The following is a 13,676-nucleotide window of genomic DNA, read 5'->3' on the forward strand; positions in this document are numbered from 1 at the left end:
AAAACAAGGGTATCACGTGCTTGAGTATTTTAAGAAATACTCAGTAAGTCATCGTTAGGGTTAGTAATGCAATTACACCCCTATAATGATGTGACTTATCCTTTAAACCTATCACATGGTCTTGAGCTCTTTCCAATTTAGAGTAGGGTTTGATTTAGAGTAGGGTTTGATGTGTGGTATTTTCCCACACACATAGACCCACTAGGCGGGCTCGTATACGCACCCCTTGGGCTTTTCTTGGTCGGGCACAATGCTAATGCGTCACCAGACACCACAAAAAAGAAAGTCTCACATGATATCATGGCAAACATAAATATCGAAGGTATGCATCCGTACTAATATAGCATAATGGGGAAGTATCCCAATGCACCTCACATACATACATGCATGAGGTACCCGTGATTTACACTCATAACATTAACATCATTTCATTTCTCCTTTCATCCATGACATAGTACATACATACATCAAGTATGCATGGCAGTAGTCACATAATACATCAAATATCTTTACCTGGCAAGATATAACATGACATACATAGTATTTCATTTCATTCACAATATGGCGTAATGGATATCACATGCATACAGAGGCTAACATCATATGTCATTACATAGAACACATTCAAATAGTATAAATAATATGATGCATGTAGGGTCCTTCGAAATCCTTCATGAAAGTTCGATTTTGTCCTTTGAAATCCAACTGAACCTATGTGAGTCATTACCTCAATTTCAAGTTCAAACTTCTACCTCTACATTTTAGAATTACCCTTGTATTAGATTTCATGCTGACATTAGAGAATTTGCATGAGCTGAGTTTTGGAACGTTGGAATGTTTATATATGTTTGTTATATGTGACTAACAGTTTAATTGTTTCCTTATCTTCCATCTCTGATTGTTTCATTTTTTTTAATTTTGTTTGAAGTTATTTTTTTGATATGTTTTAATCCATTCGTACTTTTTTCTAAAAATGGCTACCGATCATGACCTAATTTTCTAAAACAAATAGAAAATTGTTATCATTTAATTTCTAACTCCAACCTATCCAACCTAACTAACTGCAACTAAATTAATGTCATTTGGAAAATGTAACATATGTCTAATGACCTCTCCAAATGAAATCTCTCCTCCTTTTTGTGGAATTAAATCTATGTAAACTTAAAACTCTTTTATTTCGGTTTCTTTTCTTTTCCTTTCTTTTTTTACTTTTTATTTTTAACGGTTGTTAGAGTCAAGTTGCAAGTCAAGCACATTAATGAGTCGTACGCTTTCGGAGGGCCTTGTGGGCTAAAGGTATTGTGATTGGTGGGCCAAATGCGTGCCGTGGATTATGGCTGCTCAAGACATTAGACTAAGTGCACATGCAGTTTGGGTCATGGATGTTGAGGGTTTGTCATTAACCAATTTTCAAAGATTCATAACTTAGGACTGTGATTGAAAAGATGAAAACAAAAACAAAAGCAAAAGCAAATAAAAATAAAAATAAAAGATTAAATCCGATAAAACTTAAATTGAAATAAAGACGACACTCAAGCTAAATACAAAATAAAATCCAAGGCTTGTTCAAGAAGTTTATTATAAAAGGGGAAATAGGTTTGCAATACAATTACAAATCATAAAATACTACAAAACAAAGACAAATTAACGCTCCACCACAATCGACAACTTAAAAACACTTTAAAAAGAAAGGAAAAAGGGGCGAGTATAAAAATATACTCAGTAAGCAACCTACTTGTAGGTTTTCATCGCTTCCTTAACATAGTAGGTATCCACGAGCTTTTCTCTTGGCTCTAGGAAGTCCGGGTATGGTCTCTTGTGCTATCAGAGTATCTGGGGTTCCTCGACGTTTCGAGCATGTTTCTTTTCTAAGTCTTACCCCATTGGAGTCTGTAAAGGTCCTAAAACCTTTCTATTTTTTGACCCTGATAGCTTGCTATATGTAGTGAATGACCGGTGACCTAGGTTGTGGTGCGACCTCATAAAATTCTGATGAGATAATATGGTGAATTCTAGTTTGAACATGATCGAAGGGAGGTTGTTGGTGCATCCATCAGTACCATAGAGACACGTAAGCTTGGAGGATGTGAGATGACTTCTCAAGGATTGTTCTGATGCACCCCATGAGGCACAAGAACGAGGTTCTCCAAAACTTTGTGGAGTGGAAAAAATTGTGGAGAATCGAATAGAGAAAAAATTTGAAAAGCTCAGATCAAAAAACGATGAAGAATACACTTATGACCCATTCCTTAAATTATGTCGAGATGAATGAGTCGTTCGACACTTTATGGTCCCTGATGAGCCACAACAAAATGGAGATATTGAGAGGATGAACCAAGACATTCATATAGAAAGTTTGATGCTTGTTGTCTTAAGAAGTTTGATGCATATAATTCACTTGTGCATTGTTTACCTGTTATAGGAAAAAGAGCAAAAGCTCTGCTTGAGTATGGTCACGAGCTTCTGGAAAAAAAAATTTATGATAATTTGCATGTATTTGGTTGTCCTGTCTTTTATCATGTGACAGATTCAAAGTTAGTGAAAAAAAAAAAAAAAAAACCCAATATTAAGAATGAGAAACAAAAGTTTCAGTGCCTGAGTCAAAGAAGATTGTCAATATTCGGGATGTTACATTCAATGAGTCGAGAATATCTTCGAAGATGATTAAAAATAATTATGAGGCATCGAAACCTATAGAGAAGGCGGTGTTCTCTCCCAAAGTAGTTGTTCCTTATTAAGAATAATGACTCTGATACCATGTTAAGAATGAGAAGCTATGATACTATGATAAGAATAATGGCTCAATACCATGTTAAGAATGAAGCTCTGATACTATGTTAAGAATGAGAAGCTCTGATACCACATTAAGAATGAGAAACAAAAGTCCGAGAAACATAGGTGAGATCGAGCTTCTCATACTTAACACTCCTATTGGAAAACATACTAAGTAGGCAGCGGATAGTCTTGAAGACTTGGAGCAGGAGGAACAAAGCCTAAAAAATGAAATAGTAGAGGAATCTTTGTCCATCACAAGAAATAAACCACGAAGAAAAATACGAAAACCTGCAAAGTTTCATGTTACGATAGTATATGCTCTCTCTATAGTTGATAGAGTTTACAACGGATTACAAAGCTTCTATTCAAAGCTTAGATAGCTTACACTGACAAGAGGCTATCAATAACGAGATGGAGTCCATGGAAATAAATCAAACTTGGGAGTTAGTTCAACTTCAAAAAAGTAAGGAAGACTCTTCTGACATTTGTTATAAGGCTCGACTTGTGGCTAAAGGCTATGAGGGAAGAGATTAATGACTATGAGATTTTCTCACGTAAGACTTCCATTCAAATTTTGTTGGCTTTGATTGCCCAATGTAATCTTGAGCTTGCAAAATAGTCTTTTTTTTTGTTTTTTTGTTTTTTTTGTTTTTTAATGATCTAGATGAAAAAATATACGTGGCACATATAAATGGTTTTTGTATAGCTCGATGACAACATTTGGTATTCAAATTGAAGAAATTTTTGTATGGGCACAATCTCCTTGCCAACCGTATAAGAAGTATGACCACTTCAATGTAGAGTATAAGTATACTCATAGCCAATTTGATCATTGTGTGTATTTCCAGTGTCTTGATGATGGCTCGTTTATATATTTTGCTCTTGTATAATGATTACATGTTGACTGTGGAGATTGACCAGCTCAAATATCAGTTTTCTATAATATTTGAAATAAAAGATTTAGTTGAAGCAAAGATACTTGGAATGGTGATAGAGCGAGATCGACCCAGAGGTATAATTTGTTTGACTCAATCTCAATACGTGTGCAAGGTGGGCACATGGAGGATGTTCCTTATGCGATTGTTGTTGGTGCTTTGATGTATGCTATAGTGTGCACCCAACCTTATCTAAGCATGGTAAGCCGTTATAGATAGTGTGAGACATAAACTTGTAGAAACTTTGGTCATAGTGATTGTCGTTCGTAGGTGTAGGAAAATTTATTCTCTGCAACTTACGTACATCTTTGTCTCTTTGTTTATTTTTATTTGTAGGTATGTGAGTGCGATCGATCTTACTTCCGCTACAACAAACTTTTCATATGTTATTGTGTTTGTTTAATATTAATTTAAACTTAAATTCATACCGAGCATTCTAAATTTAAAACTAAAAGACGGGTAGAATTTTATTAATTTAAACTTAGGTCACATGTTTTGAATCCATACTCCATTTGACGGTAGAATTTTATTATATTAAAAGATGAAATAATTATTTTATCCATTTTATCCAAATTAATTTTTTTTTATTAATAAAAATATCCATAACTTTTGTACTTTATTTCAAGAATAAAAGTTTCAATGATATCTTTTAATTTTTTAAAAACTTTCAAAAACACTTCTAAACTTTAAATAGTTTCGTGGGTACCTTTCAAACTTTTTAAACCATCTTCTATTAGGTTTCGAGATTTTCCTTTGCTCTATAGGAAGTTCAGACTTACCCTTTATTGTAATCTAAACTATTGTGTAGGTCTCGAAGTTCTAACTCATTCCTCATTAAACATCTATCTTCGTTGTCCGTAGTGCCTCTTTGAGATTTGTTCCTAAAACAACAAAGTTGCTTTGGCTGAGTGGTTAAGGTGTGTGCCTACAAAGTACATGGGGTCTCCCTACAAGAGTTCAAATCTCTTAGGTGATGAAAAGTTCATTTTTTTTTGTACTATCCAAACGCAACAGCTAAAAGATATTGTCTGCTTTGGATATTGTCCTCCTTGGCCCGTTACCTCACGAGGTATTCACACCCTTAATTATAAGGAATGCTACGTTCCCCTCTACAACCCATTTTGATTTGTCATGACTTTGGATATTGTCCTCTTTGGCCCGTTACCTCACGAGGTATTCACACCTTTAAATATAAGGAATGTTTCGTTCCCCTCTCCAACCCATCTTGATCTGTCATGACCCAACTTTAGAGAAATGAAAAGAAAAAATTTGCACAACACCTTTGTCACAAATTTGAAGTTATTTACAAATAGAAAAAAGGGCATGAAATACAAAAGAATTCAAAATCAACCCAAAAAATTATAAAACTAATTGATGTCCTAGGTCGAATACAACTAACGTACACACCGGGTCAGCACCCCTCTGTGATAGTAGAGATCCCGATCATCTCCCCACCTTGACTAGTACCTAAACAAGAAAAGGAGAAAGGTGTAAGTATAAAAATATACTTAGTAACCAACCTACTTGTAAGTGTCATCGCTTCCTTCTTCTACTAGGTTTCCACGATTTCCTTTGGTCCATAGGAAGTTCAGACTTACCCTTTACTGTACGATAACCTATCGCATAGGTCTCGAAGTTCTAATTGATTCCTCATTAAATATCTATGTTTGTTGTTCGTAGTGCCTCACGAGGTATTCAGACCCTTATTATAAGAAATGCTTCGTTCCCCTCTCCAACCCATGTTGAATGTGTCATGACCCAATTTTAATTTTAGAGGTTTCGAGATATCGAACTGCGACAAAAAGATAAATTTTGCACAGTTTAAAAGACATACAACACCTTCGTCATAAATTTCAAGTTCTTTACAAACGAAAAAAGGGCATGAGATACAAAAAAAAATTCAAAATCAACCTAAAAAATTAAACGACTAATTGATGTCCCACGTCGAATACATCTAACATACACACCGTGTCGACACCGTTTTGTGATAGTAGAGCTCCAGAGCATCACCCCACCGTGACCAGTAACTGAACAAGGAAAGGAGAAAGGTGTAAGTATAAAAATCTACTTAGTAACCAACCTACTTGTAGTTTCCACGACATTCCTTTGGTCTATAAGAAGTTCGGGCTTACCCTTTACTGTGCTCTAACAATTGTGTAGGTCTCGAAGTTCTAACTGATTCCTCATTAAACATCTACCTTTGTTGTCCGTAGTGCCTCTTCGAGATTTGTTCCTAAAATAAAAAAGTTGCTTTGGTTGAGTGGTTAAAGCGTGTGCCTGCTAAGTACATGGGGTTTCCCCGCGAGAGTTCGAATCTCTCATGCGATGTAAAGAAACAAGAAGTAACTTTAGGGGTAAAACTGTAAATTGACCCAGCTCTAGTTACGAACAAACTGTGAAGGATCGACTTACTAATCATGGTTATATCAAATGGACAGAAATATATCTATAGTGGAGTGTCCTAGTAGTTAACGAATGTTGGTTAACAAGGTTAATGAGTTTAACCGGTTAATCTTAGATCGTTGGAGCCCATGATATATTTAACCGCATTTTTGTTTTATTTACGAATTAAACAAAAAGAGAGAATCTGAGATTGCATTTGATAACTCAAACATGCATGCTTGCCACATAATCCCAAACATTTTAGTGAAATTTTAAGTGTCAAAATTTGGTGATCTCAAATTTACATGAACATGCAAACATGACTCTTTAAATAGAGTGATCATGGTACATGGAAGGTCTTCTTCTTCTTGGTGAAAAACCTCTCACAAACACTCTCTTCACATATACAAAATCCCTCCCAAGTTTAGTCACAATCCCGTTCTAAGGCTGGAGGATAGTGGAGAAGACACTAGTGGTGGTTCGAAACTGGTTTGTGAGGAAAAAGGAGTTTGAACTACAAAAGGTTAGTATCTAAACTCATTAAGTTTTAATACTTATGAACATGCTAGCTATTTACTATAATTGATGTTCTAAATGTGCCTAAGATCCAAATTGCTTCCGCATGTGTTATATTAACACCATCAACTACCTTAATTGACCTCAGCATAGCTCAACAGTATTGTTACGGGAGTAGAAAAGGTAGAGGAGGGTCTGAAGACACGGTTCACACTACTTATAGCCTATAGAGCTAACTTGGTCATACTTGGGTGTCGTGGAGGTTTGCTAGGTTCTTAGGGGCATTAAGGTAGTTTAAATCTCTCTCTCTTTTCCATGATGCTCAAAGTTAACTCCTCTAGGCTAATTCGATCTTTGGGTACTGATATGGAATCAACCCAAGGAAAAGTTTTGAAACAAATTACCTTGATGATCAAGATCAAGAGTAAAGAAAACTCATTTCTAAACTCGTGTTTTGAATCACTCCACAAGAGATTTGATCTATCATTTGAATGACTTTAGCATGCAAGTTCTAAACAATAATTTGTTATGTATCATGTATAATTTTAACAGATATAATCATCTACTTTACATAACTATTTACCGTATATAGTTTTATCCTATATAGCTTTTTATGTATAAGCTATAAATAAGTAACCGGTACAATAACCTAATCTTATGTCTATAAATTTTTAATTTTGTGGCTAATAGATCTCATAATTCAATTTTGTGTCAATTATATCTCTAACCTAGTGAATATTTTAAAAATTTTATATTAAATATACCATTAAATTTACAGTTAATAGATCAAATAATTTCTAAAAATTTTTAACACATCCATGTCTACTAAATACATAGTGAAAGATTGATAGACCAAACATCATCATCATGACGAAGTGGAAACGCAATACACTCTCGCCTCTCCGTTTCGACCTTTATACTTTCAACTTTCAAATTTACCCAATTTGTTCATTAGATTCATTAAACAAAATGCTTATGTATCCGTGCATTTTGCGGCATGATGTATATTTGTATGAAACCCATCTCGATTGCATGCACTCTTAGATGTCGTACATTTGGCGGTATGATGTGTTTGGGAAATCCCTCAAACATGTTGTCTATGTATTGCTCAATGAAGCATGAATGAATGATGTTTCCTCCCATGTTGACCCCATTGTTGCCTCTCTCACACTTTGAGAGGAGGAGACCCCAAATTGGGGTGGCAAGTGGGCAGTAACGTCGTGTTGGAATGCTACCTTGTTGATCCGGCCAGTAATCATATGCTTGTCTTAAAGATTAAGTCATAGCTGTGTAAGTATGAACTAATTTAGACGATAAAACTACGATGACTCATTAAATTAATTAGTTTGTTTGATTGTATTTGCTACTCTGATAACTATAGCAAGAGCTAATACGTGCAACAAATCCCGACTTCTATAAGGGATGCATTTATTAGATAAAAGGTTGATGCAGGCTCTATCCGTTGCTCTAATGATTCATGATAACTCGACCTTGTGCATTGATTCGATAGAGAAATATTCACGGTTTAAGATGTTCGAGCAACTTAGATCAAAAGCAGTTGAAAACAAAAAGCACTATGCAAATGAAGGTTAAATTGGTTAGTCATAAAATAAGTCTTAGGTTCATGCTCATGAGACTTACGTCCTCTTCACTCAACTTTTTTAGGAAAAATTGTTTTTTTTTTTTTTTTTTTTTTGGGTCTCTAAGTTTTTAGGAATAGGTTTATCATTTATTATTTAATAATAGATGTTAAGTTATCTACGGTAATAAAAATGGAAGGTTATTAGTATAATCTGTAATTGAGATACAAGATAATATTGTTCTAATATATTAAAAACCTAAATAGCTTATGGTATATATATGATTGGGTATCTTATCTTGATAACACTATTGATACAGTCTAATTTATAAAAATTATCAATATTTGGGTTCTAATTGTTCACGTAGAGACATATATGAGTGGGAGTATCGTATACAATAAGATTGTATAAGACTTTATTACAAAAAATTTAATCCTTCTTTATAAATCATTTAATTAAGAAAATTAATATTGCACACGATAATCATATTCGAATCGATCTTAACATTGAGTGAGTTATGAACTCCTCATGTGAGTACTTGTCTTTTGATTTGTATGGAGGAAAATGACTTTAGTAGCCCAAAATCTACCAATTTAGTGACTTGACCAAATAGGAATCTCCTTCCCATATAAGGCAGGTAGATGAATAGTTTTCTTAATTATGGATCTTATTACTTGAACAATGGATTCCACCCTTTCACTTAAAAGACTTAGTTTATGATTGGATTATAAATAAATTATTCATTGTAGCTTTACAACAATTATTCATTGTAGCCTATAGATTTGTCCTTCACTAAAGCCATTATTAACATGTATTCATGTGAACCAAGAGACATCAATTATACAGTATACTAAAAAAAAATGCTGTTGAAATTATCAAAAGATATTTTAATTCATGCCACATTGAAGAAAAATGAAGTTTCATTATTATAATTTTTTTGTGGATTACAATTTAGGGTAATTTAGAGTTATTGTATTTCATTAATATATTTTAAGACTTTTTATTTACTTTAGGTTACATTTACATAATGGTTAATTATGACCCTAAAGTATGAATGTTACATAATGGTGAATAGTTTCATTTTGAGGCTATATAAACCCATGTATGTTGTATTTGTAAGAAGACTTGAAAAATATAGTAAAAAAAAGTATTTGACTAAGTTTCTTTGCAATTCTATGTAGTTTAGGTTGCATGTTGAATCATTCAAGCTCGACATGATCAATCGTGCTTGTGGAGTGATTCGAATCTCAAACAAGTGTTCTTGCGTTGAGATATTTGATCAACAAGAATCATTCAAGCTAGACATGATCGATCTTGCTTGTGTAGTGATTCGAATCTCAATCAATGTTCTTGTCTTGAGATATTCAATCAACAAGGTAATCCGAATCTTACTCTTTTTGTAGTGATTTCTTATCACGTATGTTTGTCATAAGCTTTAACTATAAAATTTATATAAAAAAAAATCTATAACAACAATCACTCCGATAACAATTGAAGCAATGAAGTGCATTCAACTTATAATCAATTAATCAATTTTGAAATTGAAGAAAGCGATACAAAATTAATCTAAAATGATTGAAAATAAATATTTTTAGAACATACAAAAGCTAAATATCTTTCTAACATCATAATAAGAGCAATTCGATAAATAATCCTTAAACTATTGTTCTTAAAGTAGAGTAGAATTCATACAAAAGACAAACACTTAAAAATAGTTTTTTAAGTAAAAAATAATAATAAGGAAGTCAAGCTGGGTCGCCAACCATTTAGACCCAAAATGATAGGATTCAAGATTAAGTAATAAAAGGAAGTCAAGCTCACTAGGTTTGGACTGGTCACCTTGGTGCCAAAGCCCTACGCCAAGCTCGAGGGTCAAAACTCTCTGTCAAGCTTTCTCGATGCTCTTTTTCAAAAATCAATCAAGTGATAAGATAATCTTATAGAGAAACAATTTGATATAGGTAATTTCCTTAAAATGAACCAGAGATCTCAAGTTCATAGTACGTTACGTTACCCTATGTCATTTTAGTTAATTTAAGCATTAGACTTTGTTTGGCAGCCGATACCAACGTAGACCGAGACTTTTTTGCGCATCAACACTACTTGTTGATATTTTTACTTTTATCCCTATTTCCCTTTTTCTTTAAAAATGTATACACAAATACAATATTAATTTCTTGTTGTGTGTTATATCAAAGCTATAATTCTAATAATTTTTTAGTTAAAAAATTGAAAGGATAAAAGATTTGAGTTTTTCTTAACCTTAAAAAGGTATTAGTGTTGAGAAAATAGAGCCAAATTTACAACAAACATAAATTTAAAACAATCCTTATTAAGTTAACAAATATACATTTGGAGTTACTTTCTCATCTCTTATCCCTTTTTATTCTCGGTTCTTATAACTTAAATATTTAACTTAAATATTTAGGTAGGTTGTTCTATTTATTTTAACCTTGAGTTTCAATTTTATTTAAAATATTCTAAATAAAACTAAAATTCGATTCAACGGCAACGGCATACATGACATGACTACTATGCATGAAAGAATTCATTTACAACGCATAAAACTTTATAATAAATGCATTAAAACAATATTGTTATGAAGAACATAGGGGAAAATAGATAACATGAGTTTAAGTAATGTCCTGATCTAACCTAAGAATCATTAAAAAATAACATGAATGCAACTACCTTAACCTTGGTTCCTTGGCCTTTAACGCGACATTGTCATCTGTAAATGGGTGTCTTACCTTTACTTGAAAATAAGAGTAGCACATGGTTTGAGTACTTTAATAGATACTCAGTAATTAATCCCACTGTTAGGGCTGGAAAATGAATCACGTGTAATATAGTGGGACCTATCATTTCATAAATGCATTGTGACATGGGTTTGGGCTTTGCTTTTCTGTCCGAGTAGGGTTGGATATGTTGTATTTCCCTACACACGACCCATGAATATGCACATTGACCACCAGGTGCGCTCGTATAAGAGTATTCTGTGGGCTGGCTCGTCGAGCTTGTGCACATTCACACTACCAAATACTATGAAGGGAAAAGACCCGCATAATATCATAAGGAACATAAATATTGTAAGGTATGTGTCTATACTAATCATAACGGGGAAGTATCTCGATGCACCTCCTATTAATAATACATGATTTTCTAATGTCTCATAGTCATATGATACATGAAGGTTCATGCATCAAATAACATCGAAAACATAACATTGTTCTATGACATAACATAATCCTATAATAGTGTATATGATATCATAGCATCACTTGTATGCAACATAATGTATACCATAGCATATACATAACATAGTATATGTCATACAATCATAAAACATGATACGTGTAGGAGCCACAGGTAGATATGTCCATTCCATGTCATCATTCCCACCATCTATTTAATTCTCCATTTTCACAAAATTTTCTATTTATTTGTTGGGGATGAGGGTAAGGAATTCATCCCAAGGAATTCGCGGGGATCAGATTCTCCATGGAGAATTTTTCGTTTATTATTCTTTAAAAAAAAATAGTCATTTTAAATAAATTTGTTAATGTATACCTTTTATTTTTCAATATAAACTATTAATTAGTTTTGATCACTCATGTTATTAGAAATTGGAGTAAAACCACCTTGCTCTCAATTAAACTTATTTCATCTACCTAGTAAACAAAATATAATTTTCAAATCTATGAAAATCCAAAAACACTACAAAAATAGTGATTAGTTTAAATAAACCATAATAACGTTGAATGCAACAAAAATAAAGCAACCCTAATGACATAAATAAATGAGTTCAATTAGAAAAAGAAAAAAAAAAACTAATTCAAATGTAAAAGACGTTTGTTATTACATAAATCAAACAAATGTAGAAAAAGAAAAAAAAAAAAAACTAATCCAAATGTACAAGACATTTGTTATTACATAAATCAAACAAATGAAAGCAAGACATCCAACCCACACGAGCGTGGAAGACATAAAACCCATCCGGAGTTTGGAATAGAAAATATATAGATTTCTTAATCTTTAGAAATATATAAAACTTGGAAATGGAACTTAAAAAATCTTTCTTTGAGATGGGGCGGGAATGAGATGGGTCAAGCGAGTTAGGTGGGGACTAGAATGGAGAATAAATCTCTGTCTCCGGTCCTATTTATGTAATAGGGAAGAATTTCTCCTCACTCTTTCCCTCATTCCCTGTTCAAAGACTACCATGGAGAAATACATTTTGAACACTCAACTGATGAGTGAACCATTTTCGAGAAGAAGCAATAGTGAGTAAGCAACGAAGTGTAGTAAACTTTGTTGTAGGAGAAAATGTCTCTTTGTAATCAATACCTTCAACCTGAGTATATCCCTTTACTACCGGCCAAACTTTATAACGTTCAACAGAACCATCAGAGTTGTATTTAATCTTGTACACCAAACGATAGCCAATAGCTTTGTGGCCAGGTGGTAGAGGAATAAGAGACCAAGTATGATTACGTTCCAAAGTTGCAATTTCAGCATTCATAGTTTGCTGTCATAATGGGTCGCCAATTGCCTCATCATAAGTTTTAAGTTCTGTCTGGCTATAATAAGAGATAGAAAAGCACGTTGAGTAGGAGAAAAACTCGAGAATGAAAGGTAATGATGAAGGGGATGCCTGGTGCCCGTGTTGGGACTTGAGCTGGAGGTTAAATAATTGGCTGCATAAGACATCTCATAATCATTATGCAAAGCTGGAGGCTGTTTGGTACGAGTAGAACATTAGAGTGGAACTGGTGTATCCGGTGGCATAGGATTAGAATTAGTGGTGAATATGGAGAAGGAATAGAATGCGGAGGAGATGACAAAATAGAGGTGGGATAGGATTAGAATAGATGTTTGAGTAGGATGAATCATGAAATGGTAAAACGAGAATCGAAGGAGCTAATGTCAACGTTTGTGAAGCTGATGAAAAAGGAAAATCATCTTCACAAAATTTAACATCACGACAGATAAAGAATTTGTGAGATTGCACGTCATACAACTTGTAACCTTTGTGACCACAAGAATATCCTACGAAAACACAAGGAATTGCCCGAGGTTCAAATTTTTGCTTAGGATGTACTATAGTTGCATAACATTTACATTAAAAAACTTTAAGATGATGAAATGTAGGTGATTGTTTGTAGACTGCTTCAATGGGTGTCTTGTTAGATAAAAATGGTGATGATGTTCTATTTATAAGATAAACAACAATTAAAATGCACTCTCCCCAAAAATTAAGTGGAAGCTGTGATGTGACTGAAAGAGGAGAGACCTAGCAACATTTAGGATATGACGATTCTTACGCTCTACGACTCCATTTTGTTGTGGAGTATAGACACAATTGTGCTTAAATTCAATGCCACAAGAAGTAAAAAATGGTCGTAAAGACAGGAACTCAGTCCCATTGTCTGATCGTACTGTTTTGATAGTAGTATGAAATTGAGTTTAAACGAATTTAACAAAGTTC

At 33.5% G+C, this 13,676-nt stretch overlaps 1 non-coding gene across 1 annotated transcript; it reads left to right on the forward strand.

The window, feature by feature from the left end:
- The first annotated feature begins 5,956 nt into the window (after positions 1–5,956).
- TRNAS-GCU (transfer RNA serine (anticodon GCU)) lies at positions 5,957–6,038 on the forward strand. The gene has a single exon. It is a non-coding gene; the product is annotated as a tRNA-Ser (tRNA).
- Positions 6,039–13,676: the final 7,638 nt, after the last annotated feature.

Source organism: Cucurbita pepo, chromosome 16 (assembly GCF_057944985.1).
Source record: "Cucurbita pepo subsp. pepo isolate OVF chromosome 16, ASM5794498v1, whole genome shotgun sequence".
Classification (NCBI taxonomy): Eukaryota; Viridiplantae; Streptophyta; class Magnoliopsida; order Cucurbitales; family Cucurbitaceae; genus Cucurbita; species Cucurbita pepo.